This window comes from Salmo trutta, unplaced genomic scaffold (genome assembly GCF_901001165.1).
Source record: "Salmo trutta unplaced genomic scaffold, fSalTru1.1, whole genome shotgun sequence".
In the NCBI taxonomy this organism is placed as follows: domain Eukaryota; kingdom Metazoa; phylum Chordata; class Actinopteri; order Salmoniformes; family Salmonidae; genus Salmo; species Salmo trutta.
The window spans coordinates 185,620-205,785 of record NW_021822362.1 but is presented as its reverse complement, the minus strand read 5'-3'; the positions used below and the strand labels follow the sequence as shown (position 1 = coordinate 205,785).

Sequence of the window (20,166 nt, the reverse complement as noted above, 5' to 3'; positions counted from 1 at the left end):
CTGTGAACCGTCGCCGGAAGCTCTGGACTGTGAACCGTCGCCGGAAACTCTGGACTGTGAATGTGCACTGGAGGCCTGATGCGTGGAGCCGGTACAGGTTGCACCGGACTGGTGACGCGCACTTCAGGGCGAGTGCGGGGAGCTGGCACAGGGCGTACCGGACTGGGGGGATTCACCAGACTGCTAACCGGATCCTCTGGTCGTATGTTGAGCAGAACACACTTGCACAACATCTCTCTCATCTCTCTCCCAACTTCTCCATTGCCTCCCTGACCGTCTCTTCCCTCTGATCAGCCGCCAGCTCCATGTGCTCCCCCCCAAAACAAATCTTGGGGTTCCTGTGGCCGCCGTCCCCGGCGGCGTCGCTGTCCCCCTGTGCTCCTTGGCGACTCCCGCTAAGGAAGGGTCTTGTGTTCTCTCATGTCCTCCCAAGTCCAAAACTCCTTTACCTCATATACACGCTGCTTGGTCCTAGAACACCCCTTAGTCACGCCCTGACCTACTACACCATAGAGGACCAAGGGCTGTCTATGGTCAGGGCGTGACAAGATGCAAGACGGTGTATTGCAAAAAATGACTGAGCATGTGCACAGGTGCGCTTCACACTGCTACAATGTGATAGCTGCAGGACATAAACAGCAGAGAAGTTAGGTCTAACTCTACATACTGCTACATAGTGATAGCTGCAGGACATAAACAGCAGAGAAGTTAGGTCTAACTCTTCAATCTGCTACAACATGATAGCTGCAGGACATAAACAGCAGAGAAGTTAGGTCTAACTCTACATACTGCTACAAAGTGATAGCTGCAGGACATAAACAGCAGAGAAGTCTAGTCTAATGTTTCATACTGTTAGTAGTTTATCCCATTTCACCTTGCACACCATCGATGGCCATGTATAGTTATTTTAATCTCTACTGTCTCAGTGAGGAGAGTTATTCAGAGATATGTATTAGAATGTATGTCTGCATCTATCTCAGAGGTTTTTCAGTGGTGATAACATTCACACCATTTGAAACTCTGGCGGTCCACTTCCTGTTAAACTTTAAGCAGTGGTTTAAACTGAGACTCTGATATGATGTTGACACCAGCAGCAGGATGAACAGTAGATAGCTCAATGCAAGACGGAGCACTCACAATATTACCTACTGTCTCCTGAGTGACATGGACACCAGAGAGAATATTTACTCAGAGATGTCTCTGTCTTTTTTCAGAGAGGGCCTAATGTCTACAATTACTCACACTTCTCCTTCCCTCTTTCTCATTCTCTATCTACATCAAAACAAGTGGAGAGACACTAACTGCATTGCACACTACTCTACCAACTTCCTGTTTATCAGAGGACAGTATGGTGTCACTAAGTACAGAAGTGTGAATGAGTGTAAAAACAGCTCTGTGTGAGAGTCAGCGTGTAAGATGCTTCTTACTGGAAAAAAGGAAAACGACTTACTGTAAATTGCATGTTGATCATTTGCATGAGACCTGGCTCGGATTAGAGTACTACACTTCTCAAGGGCTGTGTCTGGGGAGTCCTGTGTGTAATTCCTCCCTTCCTTCACCAGTAATAAGGGGTGTGTCTGAGGAGTCCTGTGTGTAATTACTCCCTTCCTGCACCAGTAATAAGGGGTGTGTCTGGGGAGTCCTGTGTGTAATTCCTTCCTTCCTACACCTGTAATAAGGGGTGTGTCTGGGGAGTCCTGTGTGTAATTCCTCCCTTCCTTCACCAGTAATAAGGGGTGTGTCTGAGGAGTCCTGTGTGTAATTCCTCCCTTCCTTCACCAGTAATAAGGGGTGTGTCTGGGGAGTCCTGTGTGTAATTCCTCCTTTCCTTCACCAGTAATAAGGGGTGTGTCTGGGGAGTCCTGTGACATTGGAGTGAATTCCCTGTGTGCCCCGCCCATCTGACCCCCATTGACCCCAACACCTCTGGATGTTTCACATTACCATTTGTATCAGCTTGTATTGACCTCAGGACTCCGGTTCACCTCCTCAGGACGCCGGTTCACCACCTCAGGACGCCGGTTCACCACCTCAGGACGCCGGTTCACCACCTCAGGACTCCGGTTCACCACCTCAGGACGCCGGTTCACCTCCTCAGGACCCCGGTTCACCTCCTCAGGACGCCGGTTCACCACCTCAGGACGCCGGTTCACCTCATCAGGACGCCGGTTCACCTCATCAGGACGCCGGTTCACCACCTCAGGACGCCACCTCAGGACGCCACCTCAGGACACCGGTTCACCTCCTCAGGACTCCGGTTCACCACCTCAGGACGCCGGTTCACCTCCTCAGGACTCCGGTTCACCACCTCAGGACGCCGGTTCACCTCCTCAGGACGCCGGTTCGCCTCCTCAGGACTCCGGTTCACCACCTCAGGACGCCGGTTCACCATCACACATTGAATTCAGAAAGTATTTAGACCCCTTGACTTTTTCCACATTTTGTTACTTTACAACGGCAGGGTAGGGCGGCAGGGTAGCCTAGTGGTTAGAGCGTTGGGCTAGTAACCGAAATCTTGCAAGTTCAAATCCCCGAGATGACAAGGAACAATCTGTTGTTCTGCCCCTGAACAAGGAAGTTAACCCACTGTTCCTAGTCCGTCATTGTAAATAAGAATTTGTTCTTAACTAATTTTCCTAGGGATTTATTGGCATGGGAAAGACATGTTTACATTGCCAAAGCAAGAGGAATGTGAAATGAACAACAGACAACATTAGTAAAACATTACACTCACAGAAGTTGTAAAAGATTATAGATGTTTCAAAAGTTATTTTATTGACTATGTACTGTGTTGTAACAATGTGCAAATAGTTTAAGTATGAAAGGAAAATAAACAGATAAATATAGGCTGCGATGGTGTTTGTGTTCCACTGGTTGTCCCGTTCTGGGTCACAATTCTTGCAGCTGTGGTGACACACACCTAATAGATATGGGAGTAGCTGTTATCAGTCATATCCCCAGACTAGCTGTTATCAGTCATATCCCCAGACTAGCTGTTATCAGTCATATCCCCAGACTAGCTGTTATCAGTCATATCCCCAGACTAGCTGTTATCAGTCATATCCCCAGACTAGCTGTTATCAGTCATATCCCCAGACTAGCTGTTATCAGTCATATCCCCAGACTAGCTGTTATCAGTCATATCCCTTAGACTAGCTGTTATCAGTCATATCCCCAGACTAGCTGTTATCAGTCATATCCCCAGACTAGCTGTTATCAGTCATATCCCCAGACTAGCTGTTATCAGTGATATCCTTAGACTAGCTGTTATCAGTCATATCCCTTAGACTAGCTGTTATCAGTCATATCCCCAGACTAGCTGTTATCAGTCATATCCCCAGACTAGCTGTTATCAGTCATATCCCCAGACTAGCTGTTATCAGTCATATCCCCAGACTAGCTGTTATCAGTCATATCCCCAGACTAGCTGTTATCAGTCATATCCCCAGACTAGCTGTTATCAGTCATATCCCTTAGACTAGCTGTTATCAGTCATATCCCCAGACTAGCTGTTATCAGTCATATCCCCAGACTAGCTGTTATCAGTCATATCCCCAGACTAGCTGTTATCAGTGATATCCTTAGACTAGCTGTTATCAGTCATATCCCTTAGACTAGCTGTTATCAGTCATATCCCCAGACTAGCTGTTATCAGTCATATCCCCAGACTAGCTGTTATCAGTCATATCCCCAGACTAGCTGTTATCAGTCATATCCCTTAGACTAGCTGTTATCAGTCATATCCCTTAGACGAGCTGTTATCAGTCATATCCCCAGACTAGCTGTTATAAGTCATATCCTTAGACTAGCTGTTATCAGTCATATCCCCAGACTAGCTGTTATCAGTCATATCCCCAGACTAGCTGTTATCAGTCATATCCCCAGACTAGCTGTTATCAGTCATATCCCCAGACTAGCTGTTATCAGTCATATCCCCAGACTAGCTGTTATCAGTCATATCCCCAGGCTAGCTGTTATCAGTCATATCCCCAGACTAGCTGTTATCACCTGTTGTTTTCGGCACTTGTGACAAATAACATTTGATTATTCCCCACCACCTGGGACCTGTAACACATACGTAATACAATAATAGGAAAAAGCATTGTCACTTTAATACCACTCACCTTGAATTAAGAATCATGAAAGTAAGTGAAGAGGACCGTGCTTAGAAGACAGGACAAAGAATAAACATGGGTAATGTAGTTGACAAAACCCCAGTGAAAAGAAACAACAGCAAAGTAGGTGTTATAAAACAGCATTTTATTACTGTTACCTCACACCCACATTGACTTATAACACTTTATTTTAACAATTGGAGTAGCAAAAGGTTGTTATCATAATTCATTTGTAAGCGTGGTTTTTATTCAAGCAAAAGATTAAAAAGTGAAAGCCACACACACTTCACTTTCTCCAAAGATACATTTCATCTGGAATGTTATATTCCTTTACTACAAAAATTATAAACAAGCTTAATAAAATGATTGCAATAATATAATGTAAAACATACACAACCTTAATGAAATAATAGAAATAATATAATGTAAAACGTACACATCACCACTATGTAGATGGTTTCTTTGCTCCAATCCACATCAGTACAAGTTATTCTCTGCACTCCGGAACTGCACATCCCACACCAGACAAGAGTTATGATACTGTCACAGATTATGTCGTGGTGTTGTAGAGAGGACCAAAATGCAGCAGAGTTGTGGATACTCATTTTCTTTAAATTCAAAAAAAGAGGAGTATGGCATCCACTGGAAAAACAAAACACTAAATGATACTCAGGAACAGTCTCACAGGCATACAAAAACGCAGTGCAAGAACAACTACATACAAAACCAAGTGACAAACATACTCCCATATATATGACTCCCAATCAGGAACAACGATCCCCAGCTGTTCCTGATCAGGAGTCACAAGACCAACACAGAACATTCACACACACAAGACTGCCACGTCCTGACCCCAAAACTACTACAACAGCTCCATCTGCTGGTCAGGACGTGACAGATACAATCCAGATATTAACCTACAGTAGCATGGGAGAGTAACCTACAGTAGCTTGGGAGAGTAACCTAGAGTAGCATGAGAGAGTAACCTACTGTAGCATGGGAGAGGAACCTACTGTAGCATGGTAGAGTAACCTACAGTAGCATGAGAGTAACCTACAGTAGCATGGGAGAGTAACCTACAGTAGAATGGGAGAGTAATCTACAGTAGCATGGGAGAGTAACCTAGAGTAGCATGAGAGAGTAACCTTCAGTAGCATGGGAGAGTAACCTACTGTAGCATGGGAGAGTAACCTAGAGTAGCTTGGGAGAGTAACCTAGAGTAGCATGGGAGAGTAACCTACAGTAGCATGGGAGAGTAACCTACAGTAGCATGGGAGAGTAACCTACAGTAGCTTGGGAGAGTAACCTGCAGTAGCATGGGAGAGTAACCTACAGTAGCTTGGGAGAGTAACCTACAGTAGCATGAGAGTAACCTACAGTAGCATGGGAGAGTAACCTACAGTAGCATGGGAGAGTAACCTACAGTAGCATGGGAGAGTAACCTACTGTAGCATCGGAGAGAACCTACAGTAGCTTGGGAGAGTAACCTACAGTAGCTACTGTAGCATGGGAGAGTAACCTACAGTAGCATGAGAGAGTAACCTACAGTAGCAGTCAGCTCAGCCATATGGGAGAATAACCTACAATAGCTGAACAGTCAACTCAGCCATGTGGGAGAATAACCTACAGTAGCTGAACAGTCAACTCAGCCATATGGGACAATAACCTACAGTAGCTGAACAGTCAACTCAGCCATATGGGAGAGTAACCTACAGTAGCTGAACAGTCAACTCAGCCATATGGAGAATAACCTACAGTAGCTGAACAGTCAACTCAGCCATATAGGAGAATAACCTACAGTAGCTGAACAGTCAACTAAGCCATATGGAGAATAACCTACAGTAGCATGTAGCTGAACAGTCAACTCAGCCGTATGGGAGAGTAACCTACAGTAGCTGAACAGTCAACTCAGCCATATGGGAGAGTAACCTAAAGTAGCTGAACAGTCAACTCAGCCATATGGAGAATAACCTACAGTAGCATGTAGCTGAACAGTCAACTCAGCCATATGGGAGAATAACCTACAGTAGCTGAACAGTCAACTCAGCCATATGGGAGACTAAGCTACAGTAGCATGTAGCTGAACAGTCAACTCAGCCATATGGAGAATAACCTACAGTACCTGAACAGTCAACTCAGCCATATGGGAGAATAACCTACAGTAGCTGAACAGTCAACTCAGCCGTATGGGAGAATAACCTACAGTAGCTGAACAGTCAACTCAGCTATATGGAGAATAACCTACAGTAGCTGAACAGTCAACTCAGCCACATGGAGAATAACCTACAGTAGCTGAACAGTCAACTCAGCCATATGGAGAATAACCTACAGTAGCATGTAGCTGAACAGTCAACTCAGCCATATGGACAATAACCTACAGTAGCTGAACAGTCAACTCAGCCATATGGAAGAATAACCTACAGTCGCATGTAGCTGAACAGTCAACTCAGCCATATGGAAGAGTAACCTACAGTAGCTGAACAGTCAACTCAGCCGTATGGGAGAATAACCTACAGTAGCTGAACAGTCAACTCAGCCATATGGGACAGTAACCTACAGTAGCTGAACAGTCAACTCAGCCATATGGAGAATAACCTACAGAAGCTGAACAGTCAACTCAGCCGTATGGAGAATAACCTACAGTAGCTGAACAGTCAACTCAGCCATATGGAGAATAACCTACAGTAGCTGAACAGTCAACTCAGCCATATGGAGAATAACCTACAGTAGCTGAACAGTCAACTCAGCCACATGGGAGAATATCCTACAGTAGCTGAACAGTCAACTCAGCCATATGGGAGAATAACCTACAGTAGCTGAACAGTCAACTCAGCCATATGGAGAATAACCTACAGTAGCTGAACAGTCAACTCAGCCATATGGAGAATAACCTACAGTAGCATGTAGCTGAACAGTCAACTCAGCCATATGGGAGAATAACCTACAGTAGCTGAACAGTCAACTCAGCCGTTTGGAGAATAACCTACAGTAGCATGTAGCTGAACAGTCAACTCAGCCCTATGGAGAATAACCTACAGTAGCTGAGCAGTCAACTCAGCCGTTTGGAGAATAACCTACAGTAGCTGAACAGTCAACTCAGCCATATGGGAGAGTAACCTACAGTAGCTGAACAGTCAACTCAGCCATATGGAGAGTAACCTACAGTAGCTGAGCAGTCAACTCAGCCCTATGGAGAATAACCTACAGTAGCTGAGCAGTCAACTCAGCCCTATGGGAGAGTAACCTACAGTAGCTGAACAGTCAACTCAGCCATATGGGAGAGTAACCAACAGTAGCATGTAGCTGAACAGTCAACTCAGCCATATGGGGAGAATAACCTACAGTAGCTGAACAGTCAACTCAGCCATATGGAGAATAACATACAGTAGCATGTAGCTGAACAGTCAACTCAGCCCTATGGAGAATAACCTACAGTAGCTGAGCAGTCAACTCAGCCGTTTGGAGAATAACCTACAGTAGCTGAGCAGTCAACTCAGCCGTTTGGAGAATAACCTACAGTAGCATGTAGCTGAACAGTCAACTCAGCCCTATGGAGAATAACCTACAGTAGCTGAACAGTCAACTCAGCCATATGGGAGAGTAACCTACAGTAGCTGAACAGTCAACTCAGCCATATGGAGAGTAACCTACAGTAGCTGAGCAGTCAACTCAGCCCTATGGAGAATAACCTACAGTAGCTGAACAGTCAACTCAGCCATATGGAGAATAACCTACAGTAGCTGAACAGTCAACTCAGCCATATGGGAGAATAACCTACAGTAGCTGAACAGTCAACTCAGCCATATGGAGAATAACCTACAGTAGCATGTAGCTGAACAGTGAACTCAGCCATATGGAGAATAACCTACAGTAGCTGAACAGTCAAGTCAGCCATATGGAGAATAACCTACAGTAGCTGAACAGTCAACTCAGCATATGGAGAATAACCTACAGTAGCTGAACAGTCAACTCAGCCATATGGGAGAATAACCTACAGTAGCTGAACAGTCAACTCAGACATATGGAGAATAACCTACAGTAGCTGAACAGTCAACTCAGCCATATGGGAGAATAACCTACAGTAGCTGAACAGTCAACTCAGCCATATGGAGAATAACCTACAGTAGCTGAACAGTCAACTCAGCCATATGGAGAATAACCTACAGTAGCTGAACAGTCAACTCAGCCATATGGAGAATAACCTACAGTAGCTGAACAGTCAACTCAGCCGTATGGGAGAATAACCTACAGTAGCTGAACAGTCAACTCAGCCATATGGAGAATAACCTACAGTAGATGAACAGTCAACTCAGCCGTATGGAGAATAACCTACATTAGCTGAGCAGTCAACTCAGCCATATGGAGAATAACCTACAGTAGCTGAACAGTCAACTCAGCCCTATGGAGAATAACCTACAGTAGCTGAGCAGTCAACTCAGCCATATGGAGAATAACCTACAGTAGCTGAACAGTCAACTCAGCCATATGGAGAATAACCTACAGTAGCTGAACAATCAACTCAGCCATATGGAGAATAACCTACAGTAGATGAACAGTCAACTCAGCCGTATGGAGAATAACCTACATTAGCTGAGCAGTCAACTCAGCCATATGGAGAATAACCTACAGTAGCTGAACAGTCAACTCAGCCCTATGGAGAATAACCTACAGTAGCTGAGCAGTCAACTCAGCCATATGGAGAATAACCTACAGTAGCTGAACAGTCAACTCAGCCATATGGAGAATAACCTACAGTAGCTGAACAGTGAACTCAGCCATATGGGAGAATAACCTACAGTAGCTGAACAGTCAACTCAGCCGTATGGGAGAATAACCTACAGTAGCTGAACAGTCAACTCAGCCATATGGGAGAATAACCTACAGTAGCTGAACAGTCAACTCAGCCATATGGAGAATAACCTACAGTAGCTGAACAGTGAACTCAGCCATATGGAGAATAACCTACAGTAGCTGAACAGTGAACTCAGGATTCATTTCCTTTGAATTTGAGTCCTTAGTGGTGAATTACTACGACAATAAAGATAACAGTCCTTCTGTTATCAGTTCATTGTATTGTTATTGCATATGTTTTGTTATTTTTATTATAATGTATAATACATTTGTCTTGCTATATATTGTATGTACTTGAACATTTTAGTTGAAAAAGCAGAAATAGTTATGATTGATAGTACTTATCATAATCCTATTAGCAGTTGAGAGTACCGAGGATGATTCCTATTTCTCACAGATCCATCTGTATTCATAGTACAGTATAGTCCCACCATTCTCCTTTGTCTGATGACCAGGAGTAGAAATACACACAGTTCTCAGCTCCTCCACCATTAGGCTCTCCACTGTACCAATACCTGTAGGAGAAACAACACATAGAATCAGACTGTCCACTGTTCCAATAACTGTAGAAGAAACAACACAGAATCACGCTGTCCTCTGTTCCAATACCTGTAGAAGAAACAACACATAGAATCAGACTGTCCACTGTTCCAATACCTGTAGGAGAAACACACATAGAATCAGACTGTCCACTGTTCCAATACCTGTAGGAGAAACAACACATAGAATCAGGATGTCCACTGTTCCAATATCTGTAGGAGAAACAACACATAGAATCAGACTGTCCACGGTTCCAATACCTGTAGGAGAAACAACACATATAATCAGACTGTCCCACTGTTCCAATACCTGTAGGAGCAACAACACATAGAATCAGACTGTCCCACTGTTCTAATACCTGTAGGAGAAACACACATAGAATCAGGCTGTCCACTGTTCCAATACCTGTAGGAGAAACAACCATATAATCAGACTGTCCACTGTTCAATACCTGTAGGAGCAACAACACATAGAATCAGACTGTCCACTGTTCCAATACCTGTTGGAGAAACAAACACATAGAATCAGGCTGTCCACTGTTCCAATACCTGTAGGAGAAAAACACATATAATCAGGCTGTCCACTGTTCCAATATCTGTAGAAGAAACAACACATAGAATCAGACTGTCCACTGTCCAATATCTGTAGAAGAAACAACACATAGAATCAGGCTGTCCACTGTTCCAATATCTGTAGAAGAAAACAACACATAGAATCAGACTGGTCCACTGTTCCAATACCTGTAGAAGAAACAACACATAGAATCAGGCTGTCCACTGTTCCAATACCTGTAGGAGAAACAACACATAGAATCAGACTGTCCACTGTTCCAATACCTGTAGAAGAAACAACACATATAATCAGGCTGTCCACTGTTCCAATACCTGTATGAGAAACAACACATAGAATCAGGATGTCCACTGTTCCAATACCTGTAGGATAAACAACACATAGAATCAGACTGTCCACTCTGAACCTACTACTCCAGACAGTGATGTCATGGTGACACAGAATTCATGAATTTCTTACTTTGTGGTCAGTGGTGTGTCGTCCACCCCATTTCCAGGTCCCCTCAGTAGCAGAGTCAGTCAGACCAATCCAGACATACTTCTTTACCCCCGCATAACCAATTGACTAATGTCTGTAATTGTGGAAGAGATTCAACATTGTTAATACATAGCCATTACTATGTGTGTCTCTCTCTCTGTCTCTCTCTGTCTCTAACTCTCAATTCATTTAATTTCAATTTAAGAGCTTTATTGGGAAACATATATTAACATTGCCAAAGCAAGTGAACTAGATAATCAACAAAGGTGAAATTAACAATACAAATGAACAGTAAACATTACACTTAGAAAAGTTCCAATACAATAAAGACATTTCAAATGTCATATCATTTGCACGTAGTTAAAGTAAAAAAGGGAAAATAAATAAACATAAACATTGTTTTGTTCTTCACTGATTGCCCTTTTCTTGTGGCAACAGGTCACAAATCTTGCTGCTGTGATGTCACACTGTGGTATTTCACCCATTAGATTCTTTGTGGATCTGTGTAATAATCTGAGGGAAATATGTGTCTCTAATAGGTTCATACATTGGGCAGGAGGTTAGGAAGTGAAGCTCAGTTTCCACCTCATTTTGTGGGCAGTGTGCACATAGCCTGTCTTCTCTTGAGAGCCAGGTCTGCCTACGTCGGCCTGTCTCAATAGCAAGGCTTTTCTTTCCTTGAGTTTGGGTCAGTCAGTGGTCAGGTATTCTGCCACTGTGTACTCTCTGTTTAGGGCCAAATAACATTCTAGTTTGCTCAGTTTGTTTGTTCATTCTTTCCAATGTGCCAAGTAATTATCTTTTGTTTTCTCATGATTTGGTTGGGTGTAATTGTGTTGCTGTCCTGGGGCTCTGCGGGGTCTGTTTGTGTTTGTAAACAGAGCCCCAGGACCAGCATGCTCAGGGGACTCTTCTCCAGGTTCATCTCTCTGTAGGTGATGGCTTGGTTATGGAAGGTTTGGGAATCGCTTCCTTTTAGGTGATTGTAGAATTCAATGACTCTTTTCTGGATTTTTCTGCTCTGCATGCATTATTTGGTGTTTTACGTTGTACACAGAGGATATTTTTTTAAAGAATGATGTATGCAGAGTCTCAATTTGATGTTTGTCCCATTTTGTGAATTCTTGGTTGATGAGCGGACACCAGACCTCACAACCATAAAGGGCAATGGTTTCTATAACTGATTTAAAAAAATCCTGATCCTAATTGGTATGTCAATTTTATGTTCCTTTTGATGGCATAGAAGGCCCTTCTTTCCTTGTCTCTCAGATTGTTCACAGCTTTGTGGAAGTTACCTGTGGCCCTGATGATTAGACCGAGGTATGTATAGTTTCTTGTGTGCTCTAGGGCAACGGTGTCTAGATGGAATTTGTATTCATGGGTCTTACTGAGATTTATTGTCAGGGCCCAGGTCTGACAGAATCTGTGCAGAAGATCTAGGTGCTGCTGTAGGCCCTCCTTGGTTGGGGACAGAAGCACCAGATCATGAGCAAACAGTAGACATTTGACTTCAGATTCTAGTATGGTGAGGACCGGGGCTGCAGACTGCTCTAGTGCCCTCGTCAATTCGTTGATATATATGTTGAAGAGGGTGGGGCTTAAACTGCATCCCTGTCTCACTCTCTTTTTGTCTCTCACTCACTCACTCACTCACTCACTCACTCACTCACTCACTCACTTACTCACTCTCTCTCGCTGTCACCCTCTCTCTTTGTCACACACCTGTTTCTCTTGGCTGTTGATGACCACCAGGTCTGCTCCTCTATTTCTGCAGTCCTGTCTGCTCTCCTCCCAGGATTTGGACTCAGTAGAGACGTAGTAACAACTGTTACCAAGCTTCTTCCATCCTTGAGGACACACTGTAAGTTGAACATTTCTTGCTTTAGTCACTTTAATACAACATTGAATTAAGTATCAATCAAACACTCAAGGAAGACACTAGCTAATGGACGGTTTGGAAGCATCATTTTTCATTTTATATAAGTTAAATTCCTTTCTATTAGTGACATGTGAACTGATACAGAGACTGTCAAACAGAACAGTCATGAGACTATTTGACTCACCTTTCTCAACTGAAGATTGTTTCAGACGTTCTATCTCTTTCTGTAGCTGGCCTCTCTCTCTGGTCAGGGTGTTGTAACTGGTCTGTAGCTGGCCTCTCTCTCTGGTCAGGGTGTTGTAACTGGTCTGTAGCTGGCCTCTCTCTCTGGTCAGGGTGTTGTATCTGGTCTGCAGCTGGTCTCTCTCTTTGGACAGGGTGTTGTTACTGGTCTGTAGCTGGCCTCTCTCTCTGGTCAGGGTGTTGTAGCTGGTCTGTAACTGGTCTCTGTCTTTGGTCAGGGTGTTGTATTTGGTCTGTAGCTGGTCTCTCTCTTTGGTCAGGGTGTTGTTACTGGTCTGTAGCTGGTCTCTGTCTTTGGTCAGGGTGTTAAATCTGGTCTGTAGCTGGTCTCTCTCATTGGTCAGGGTGTTGTTAATGGTCAATTGGTTTCTTTCTGAAATAATGAGATCATTGAACAAGGTAACAGTGGAAAAGTTAATCAGACATTACCAAGGTTGGGGTCAGTTGCATTCAATTCCAGTCAATTCAGGAAATACACTAGAATTCCAATTGATTTCCAATTTTTTGGAATTTAAATTTGGCTTACTTTCGGAATGTAATTGACTGGAATGTAAATGTAATTGAACCCTCGTCATTACACCACTGATGATGAAGAATGTTTGAGTGAGAACATATCAAACTCACGGTAGAGTAACAGGCCTATGATCCCAGCCAGTAGGAGAACACACAGCAGCCCCAGACACACTGCAGCAGCTCCAGAGTATCTCTTCCACCACTGACAAAACACTGAAGCACAAATTATTACCAGAAGAACTTGCTCTTTATTAGCGTTGTAGTTGGTGTCAACATATGTGTCCAGTTTCTCTTTAAAAAAGCGCATGGAACAGACCACCAGAACTGAGTTCCAGAACCTCTAACAGATGATTGGCTTGAACATAATGCAGAGTCCAGGTACCCAAATGACTGCCAACATCTACTTCAATCAAAATGAAACGTAATTTGTCATTTGCTTCAGAAACAACAGGTGTATGCTAATAGTAAAATGCTGAATTACGGGTCCTTTTCCAACGATGCCGAGTTGAAGATACAAAATGTAAAAAATAGTGACACAATAAATAAATACACAGTGAAAAAACTAAGAAGAATAACAAGTCAAAATAACATGGCTACAGTGCATTTGGAATGTTTTCAGACCTCTTGACTTTTTCTACATTTTGTTACGCCTTATTCTAAAATGGATTCAATTGTTTTTTTTCCCTCATCCATAAAAATTGTCTTCATCAATCTACACACAGAGCCTTTTGGTACAATGTTCACCATTCGAGCAACAGCCCAACTCTTATGCTAGTGAACGGGTCAAGATTTCCTTCCTGACTGGCTGCCTCCGTGCAGCTCGACCGGGCCCGTCTCTCTCCAGAGGAGAGGCAGTGGCAAATCAGCACTAGAAGCTGCCTGTTCTGTGGCCAGGTTGGTCACTTTGTCTCCACTTGTTCCCTGCGTCCAGCAAAAGTGGTGCTCAGCAGTAGTGCTACGGAACCCTGACCTGTTCACCGGACGTGCTTGTTGCACCCTCGACAACTACAATGATTATTATTATTTGACCATGCTGGTCATTTATGAACATTTTAACATCTTGACCATGTTCTGTTATAATATCCACCCGGCACAGCCAGAAGAGGACTGGCCACCCCTCATAGCCTGGTTCCTCTCTAGGTTTCTTCCTAGGTTTTGGCCTTTCTAGGGAGTTTTTCCTAGGGAGTTTTTCCTAGCCACCGTGCCTCTTTCACATGCATTGCTTGCTGTTTGGGGTTTTAGGCTGGGTTTCTGTACAGCACTTTGAGATTTCAGCTGATATACGAAGGGCTATATAAATAATTTTGATTTGATTTGATTTGATTTAGTGGGGATATACTGTTGAGGCAAATCACCTGCCCATCTCCCCCAGACCCCTGCTTGACGGCGCCCTCGTGTTGCAGAGCCTGGCTTTTCCCTCTGCCTGCTCTTATCGACTCAGGAGCCGAAGAGAGTTTCCTGGACCCTGGTGTCGTTGCCCAGTTGTGCCTGGACACTGTTCCACTCGATTCACACCTTGATGCCAACGCTCACAACGGACAGCTCCTCGTCCGTGTCTGGGAGAGGACCGTCCCTGTCATCCTGCATCTCTCTGGAAACTGCCAGGAAAGGATCAGTTTCCACATAATTGACTGTCCTCACTCTCCCCTGCTTCTTGGCCATCCATGGTTAAAGCTGCCAACCCTCAGATCAACTGGACCGCCGGAAGGGCAACCACTTGGAGTTAATTTTGTCACTCAAATTGTCTACATTCTGCCCTTGCCCATGCCTTGTCTTTGCCCCAGTTCATTCCAGAACCTCCGGACCTGTCATCAGTTCCTCCAGTGTGTCACAATCTAGCTCCTGTGTTCAGCTAGCACCACGCCCTGTCTCTGCCGCCTCATCGGCCGTACGACTGCACCATTGACCTCCAGCCTGGAGCTCCTCTCCCCTGTAGCCGGTTATATAACCTCTCTCGCCCCAAGCAAGAGGCCATGGAGAAGAACATCTAGGATTCCCTGGTTGCAGGACATGTCAGGCCTTCTTCCCCTCACGTGGGTGCTGGTGTTTCTTTGTAAATAAGAATGATGGGTCACAGAGGCCGTGCATTGACTTCCATGGGCTGAATAATATCACAGTGAAGAACAAGTATCCTTTGCCACTCATCAGTTCACAACGCTCCTCGCCCGTCTTTTTATTTTATTTTATTTATTTCACCTTTATTTAACCAGGTAGGCTAGTTGAGAACAAGTCCTTTATTTAACCAGGTAGGCAAGTTGAGAACAAGTTCTCATTTACAGTTGCGACCTGGCCAAGATAAAGCAAAGCAGTTCGACAACATACAACACAGAGTTACACATGGAGTAAAACAAACATACAGTCAATAATATAGTAGAAAAATAAGTCTATATACAAATGTGAGGAAATGAGGTGAGATAAGGGAGGTAAAGGCAAAAAAAAAAGGCCATGTTGGCAAAGTAAATACAATATTGCAAGTAAAACACTGGAATGGTAAATTTGTAGTAGAAGAAAGTGCAAAGTAGAAATAGAGATAATGGGGTGCAAAGGAGCAAAATAAATAAATAAATACAGTAGGGGAAGAGGTAGTAGTTTGGGCTAAATTCTAGATGGGCTATGTACAGGTGCAGTGATCTGAGAGCTGCTCTGACAGCTGGTGCTTAAAGCTAGTGAGGGAGATAAGTGTTTCTAGTTTCAGAGATTTTTGTAGTTCGTTCCAGTCATTGGCAGCAGAGAACTGGAAGGAGAGACGGCCAAAGGAGGAATTGGCTTTGGGGGTGACCAGAGAGATATACCTGCTGGAGCGCGTGCTACAGGTGGGTGCTGCTATGGTGACCAGTGAGTGGAGATAAGGGGGGACTTTACCTAGCAGGGTCTTGTAGATGACCTGGAGCCAGTGGGCTTGGCGACGATTATGAAGCGAGGGCCAGCCAATGAGAGTGTACAGGTCGCAGTGGTGGGTAGTATATGGGGCTTTGGTGACAAAACGGATGGCACTGTGATAGACTGCATCCAGTTTGTTGAGTAGGGTATTGGAGGCTATTTTGTAAATGACATCGCCGAAGTCGAGGATCGGTAGGATGGTCAGTTTTACGAGGGTATGTTTGGCAGCATGAGTGAAGGATGCTTTGTTGCGAAATAGGAAGCCAATTCTAGATTTAACTTTGGATTGGAGATGTTTGATGTAAGTCTGGAAGGAGAGTTTACAGTCTAACCAGACACCTAGGTATTTGTAGTTGTCCATAAGTCAGAACCGTCCAGAGTAGTGATGCTGGACAGGCGGGCAGGTGCAGGCAGCGATCGGTTGAAAAGCATGCATTTAGTTTTCCTTGTATTTAGGAGCAGTTGGAGGCCACGGAAGGAGAGTTGTATGGCATTGAAGCTCGTCTGGAGGGTTGTTAAGACAGTGTCCAAAGAAGGGCCAGAAGTATACAGAATGGTGTCGTCTGCGTAGAGGTGGATCAGAGACTCACCAGCAGCAAGAGTGACATCATTGATGTATACAGCTGAAGTGCACCCATGACCAGCTCTGAAACCAGATTGCACAGCGGAGAAGGTGCGGTGGGATTCAAAATGGTCGGTAATCTGTTTCTTGACTTGGCTTTCGAAGACCTTAGAAAGGCAGGGTAGGGTAGATAAAGGTCTGTAACAGTTTGGGTCAAGAGTGTCCCCTCCTTTGAAGAGGGGGATGACAGCAGCTGCTTTTCCAATCTTTGGGAATCTCAGACGACACGAAAGAGAGGTTGAACAGGCTAGAAATAAAGGTTGCAACAATTTCGGCAGATAATTTTAGAAGGAAAGGGTCCAGATTGTCTAGCCCGGCTGATTTGTAGGGGTCCAGATTTTGCAGCTCTTTCAGAACATCAGCTGAATGGATTTGGGAGAAGGAGAAATGGGGAAGGCTTGGGCGAGCAGCTGTGGGGGCTGCAGTGCTGTTGACTGCAGTAGGGGTAGCCAGGTTGAAAGCATGGCCAGCCATAGAAAAATGCTTATTGAAATTCTCAATTATAGTGGGTTTATCGGTGGTGACAGAGTTTCCTATCCTCAGTGCAGTGGGCAGTTGGGAGGAGGTGTTCTTATTCTCTATGGACTTTACAGTGTCCCAGAACTTTTTTGAGTTTGTGTTGCAGGAAGCAAATTTCTGCTTGAAAAAGCTAGCCTTGGCTTTTCTAACTGCCTGTGTATATTGGGTTCTAACTTCCCTGAAAAGCTGCATATCACGGGGGCTATTCGATGCTAATGCAGAACGCCACAGGATGTTTTTGTGTTGGTTAAGGGCAGTCAGGTCTGGAGAGAACCAAGGGCTATATCTGTTCCTGGTTCTACATTTCTTGAATGGGGCATGCTTATTTAAGATGGTGAGGAAGGCATTTTAAAAAAAATATTCCAGGCATCCTCTACTGACGGGATGAGGTCAATATCCTTTCCAGGATACCCGGGCCAGGTCGTTTAGAAAGGCTTGCTCGCTGAAATGTTTCAGGGAGCGTTTGACAGTGATGAGTGGAGGTCGTTTGACCGCTGACCCTTTACGGATGCAGGCAATGAGGCAGTGATCGCTGAGATCTTGGTTGAAAACAGCAGAGGTGTATTTAGTGGGCAAGTTGGTTAGGATGATATCTATGAGGGTGCCCGTGTTTACGGCTTTGGGGTGGTACCTGGTGGGTTCATTAATAATTTGTGTGAGATTGAGGGCATCGAGCTTGGATTGTAGGATGGCTAGGGTGTTAAGCATGTCCCAGTTTAGGTCACCTAGCAGCACGAGCTCTGAAGATAGATGGGGGGCAATCAGTTCACATATGGGTCCAGAGCACAGCTGGGGGCCAAGGGTGGTCTATAGCAGGTGGCAACGGTGAGAGACTTGTTTTTAGAGAGATGGATTTTTAAAAGTAGAAGTTCAAAATGTTTGGGTACAGACCTGGATAGTAGGACAGAAATCTGCAGGCTATCTCTGCAGTAGATTGCAACACCGCCCCCTTTGGCCATTCTATCTTGTCTGAAAACGTTGTAGTTAGGGATGAATATTTCAGAGATTTTGGTGGACTTCCTAAGCCAGGATTCAGACACGGCTAGGATATCCGGGTTGGCAGAGTGTGCTAAAGCAGTGAATAAAACAAACTTAGGGAGGAGGCTTCTAATGTTAACATGCATGAAACCAAGGCTATTACGGTTACAGAAGTCATCAAAAGAGAGCGCCTGGGGAATAGGAGTGGAGCTAGGCACTGCAGGGCCTGGATTCACCTCTACATCACCAGAGGAACAGAGGAGGAGGAGAATAAGGGTACGACTAAAAGCTATGAGAATTAGTCGTCTGTGACGTCCGGAATAGAGAGTAAAAGGAGCAGGTTTCTGGGGTGATAAAATAGCTTCAAGGTATAATGTACAGACAAAGGTATGGTAGGATGTGAATACAGTGGAGGTAAACCTAGGCATTTAGTGATGATGAGAGAGATATTGTCTCTAGAAACATCATCGAAGCCAGAAGATTTGGTCATAGCATGTGTGGGTGGAGGAACTGAAAGGTTGGATAAGGTTTAATGAGCAGGGCTAGAGGCTCTACAGTGAAATAAGCCAATAAACACTAACCAGAACAGCAATGGACAAGGCATATTGACATTAAGGAGAGGCATGCTTAGCCGAGTGATCAAAGGGTCCAGTGAGAATTAGATAGCTAGCCGAGCCATAGGTAGCAAGCTGGTAGTAGATGGAGGGAGATCTGTTTTTAGTCACCTCGTGCGATTCCGTCTGTGGATTAGTGGGGTTCCGTGTGGTAGGGGGGACCAGTCCAATTGGCAAAATAGTTATAGTTATAGTGGCCCAAGAAAATTGTCTGATAGACCTATTCAGATAGCAGCCGATAAGACAGCTAACGATTAGCGGGCCGCAGATGGGCGTTCAGGTTACGTCGCGACGGAGGGGCCAGTTGGATAACTCCCTCGGGCAGATAACGTCGGTAGTCCAGTCGTGAAGGCCCGATGGGGCTCCGCATCGGCCACAAAGCAGGTCCGGATAGGTGATTGTATCCCAGGAGTGGCTGATGGAACTCTTCAGCTGGCTAGCTCCGGAATAACTGATGTTAGCTCCGGGACCGACGTTAGCCAATAGTCACTCGGGTAGCAGCTAGCTAGCTGCAAGATCCAGGTGTGAAAGTCCAGAGCCTGCGGTAGAAATCTGGAGATATGGAGAGAGAATAGGTCCGGTATGCTCTGGTCTGAGTCGCGCTGTACAAACACTGGCGATAGCTTTTCGAGCTAATGGATAGCTGAGGACCGCTAGCTGAACTCCAACGTTAGCCAGTGAACTGGCTAACCTCTGGCTAGCTTCTGTTGTGGATTTCAGATTTGAGGTAAATAATCGTTTTTTTATTTTTAAATTGGTGAGGCGGGTTGCAGGAGAGTGTGTTGAGTTTTTAGAAAGAAAAAAAAATATGTAAAAAGATATGCGAAGAAAGATATGTAAATATATATATACACGGGACACGACAAGAGGAGGACAAAGGACGTCTGAACTGCTACGCCATCTTGGAATAAAGTGTCTCTGGGAGAGGACCGTCCCTGTCATCCTGCATCTCTCTGGAGACCACCAGCAAAGGATCAGTTTGCACATAATCGACTGTCCTCACTCTCCCCTGGTTCTTGGCCATCCATGGTTACCTCTTATGGCTGAAATCCCATTAACGGGATTGATTTGACAACATCCGGTGAAATGGCAGAGCGCCAAATTCAATTTTAAAAATATATATATTTAACTTTCAAGTGCAATACACCAAATTAAAGCTGAACGTCTTGTTTTTCTAGCCACCATGTCAGATTTCAACATGGCCTTACGGCGAAAGCAAACCATGCTATAATCTGAGGACAGCACCCCATCAAACAAACACTGACAATCATATTTCATCCCGTCAGGCGCGACACAAAACTCAGAAATAACATATAATTCATGCCTTACCTTTGACGAGCTTCTTCTGTTGGCACTCCAATATGT

At 44.5% G+C, this 20,166-nt stretch overlaps 1 long non-coding RNA gene across 1 annotated transcript; it reads right to left on the bottom strand.

Moving 5' to 3' along the window:
* Positions 1 to 10,623: 10,623 nt before the first annotated feature.
* LOC115181969 (uncharacterized) lies at positions 10,624 to 12,692 on the bottom strand. Its single transcript, XR_003873581.1, has 3 exons — positions 12,617 to 12,692; positions 12,276 to 12,412; positions 10,624 to 10,647 (listed from the first exon to the last, which is right to left on the bottom strand). It is a non-coding gene; the product is annotated as an uncharacterized LOC115181969 (long non-coding RNA).
* Positions 12,693 to 20,166: the final 7,474 nt, after the last annotated feature.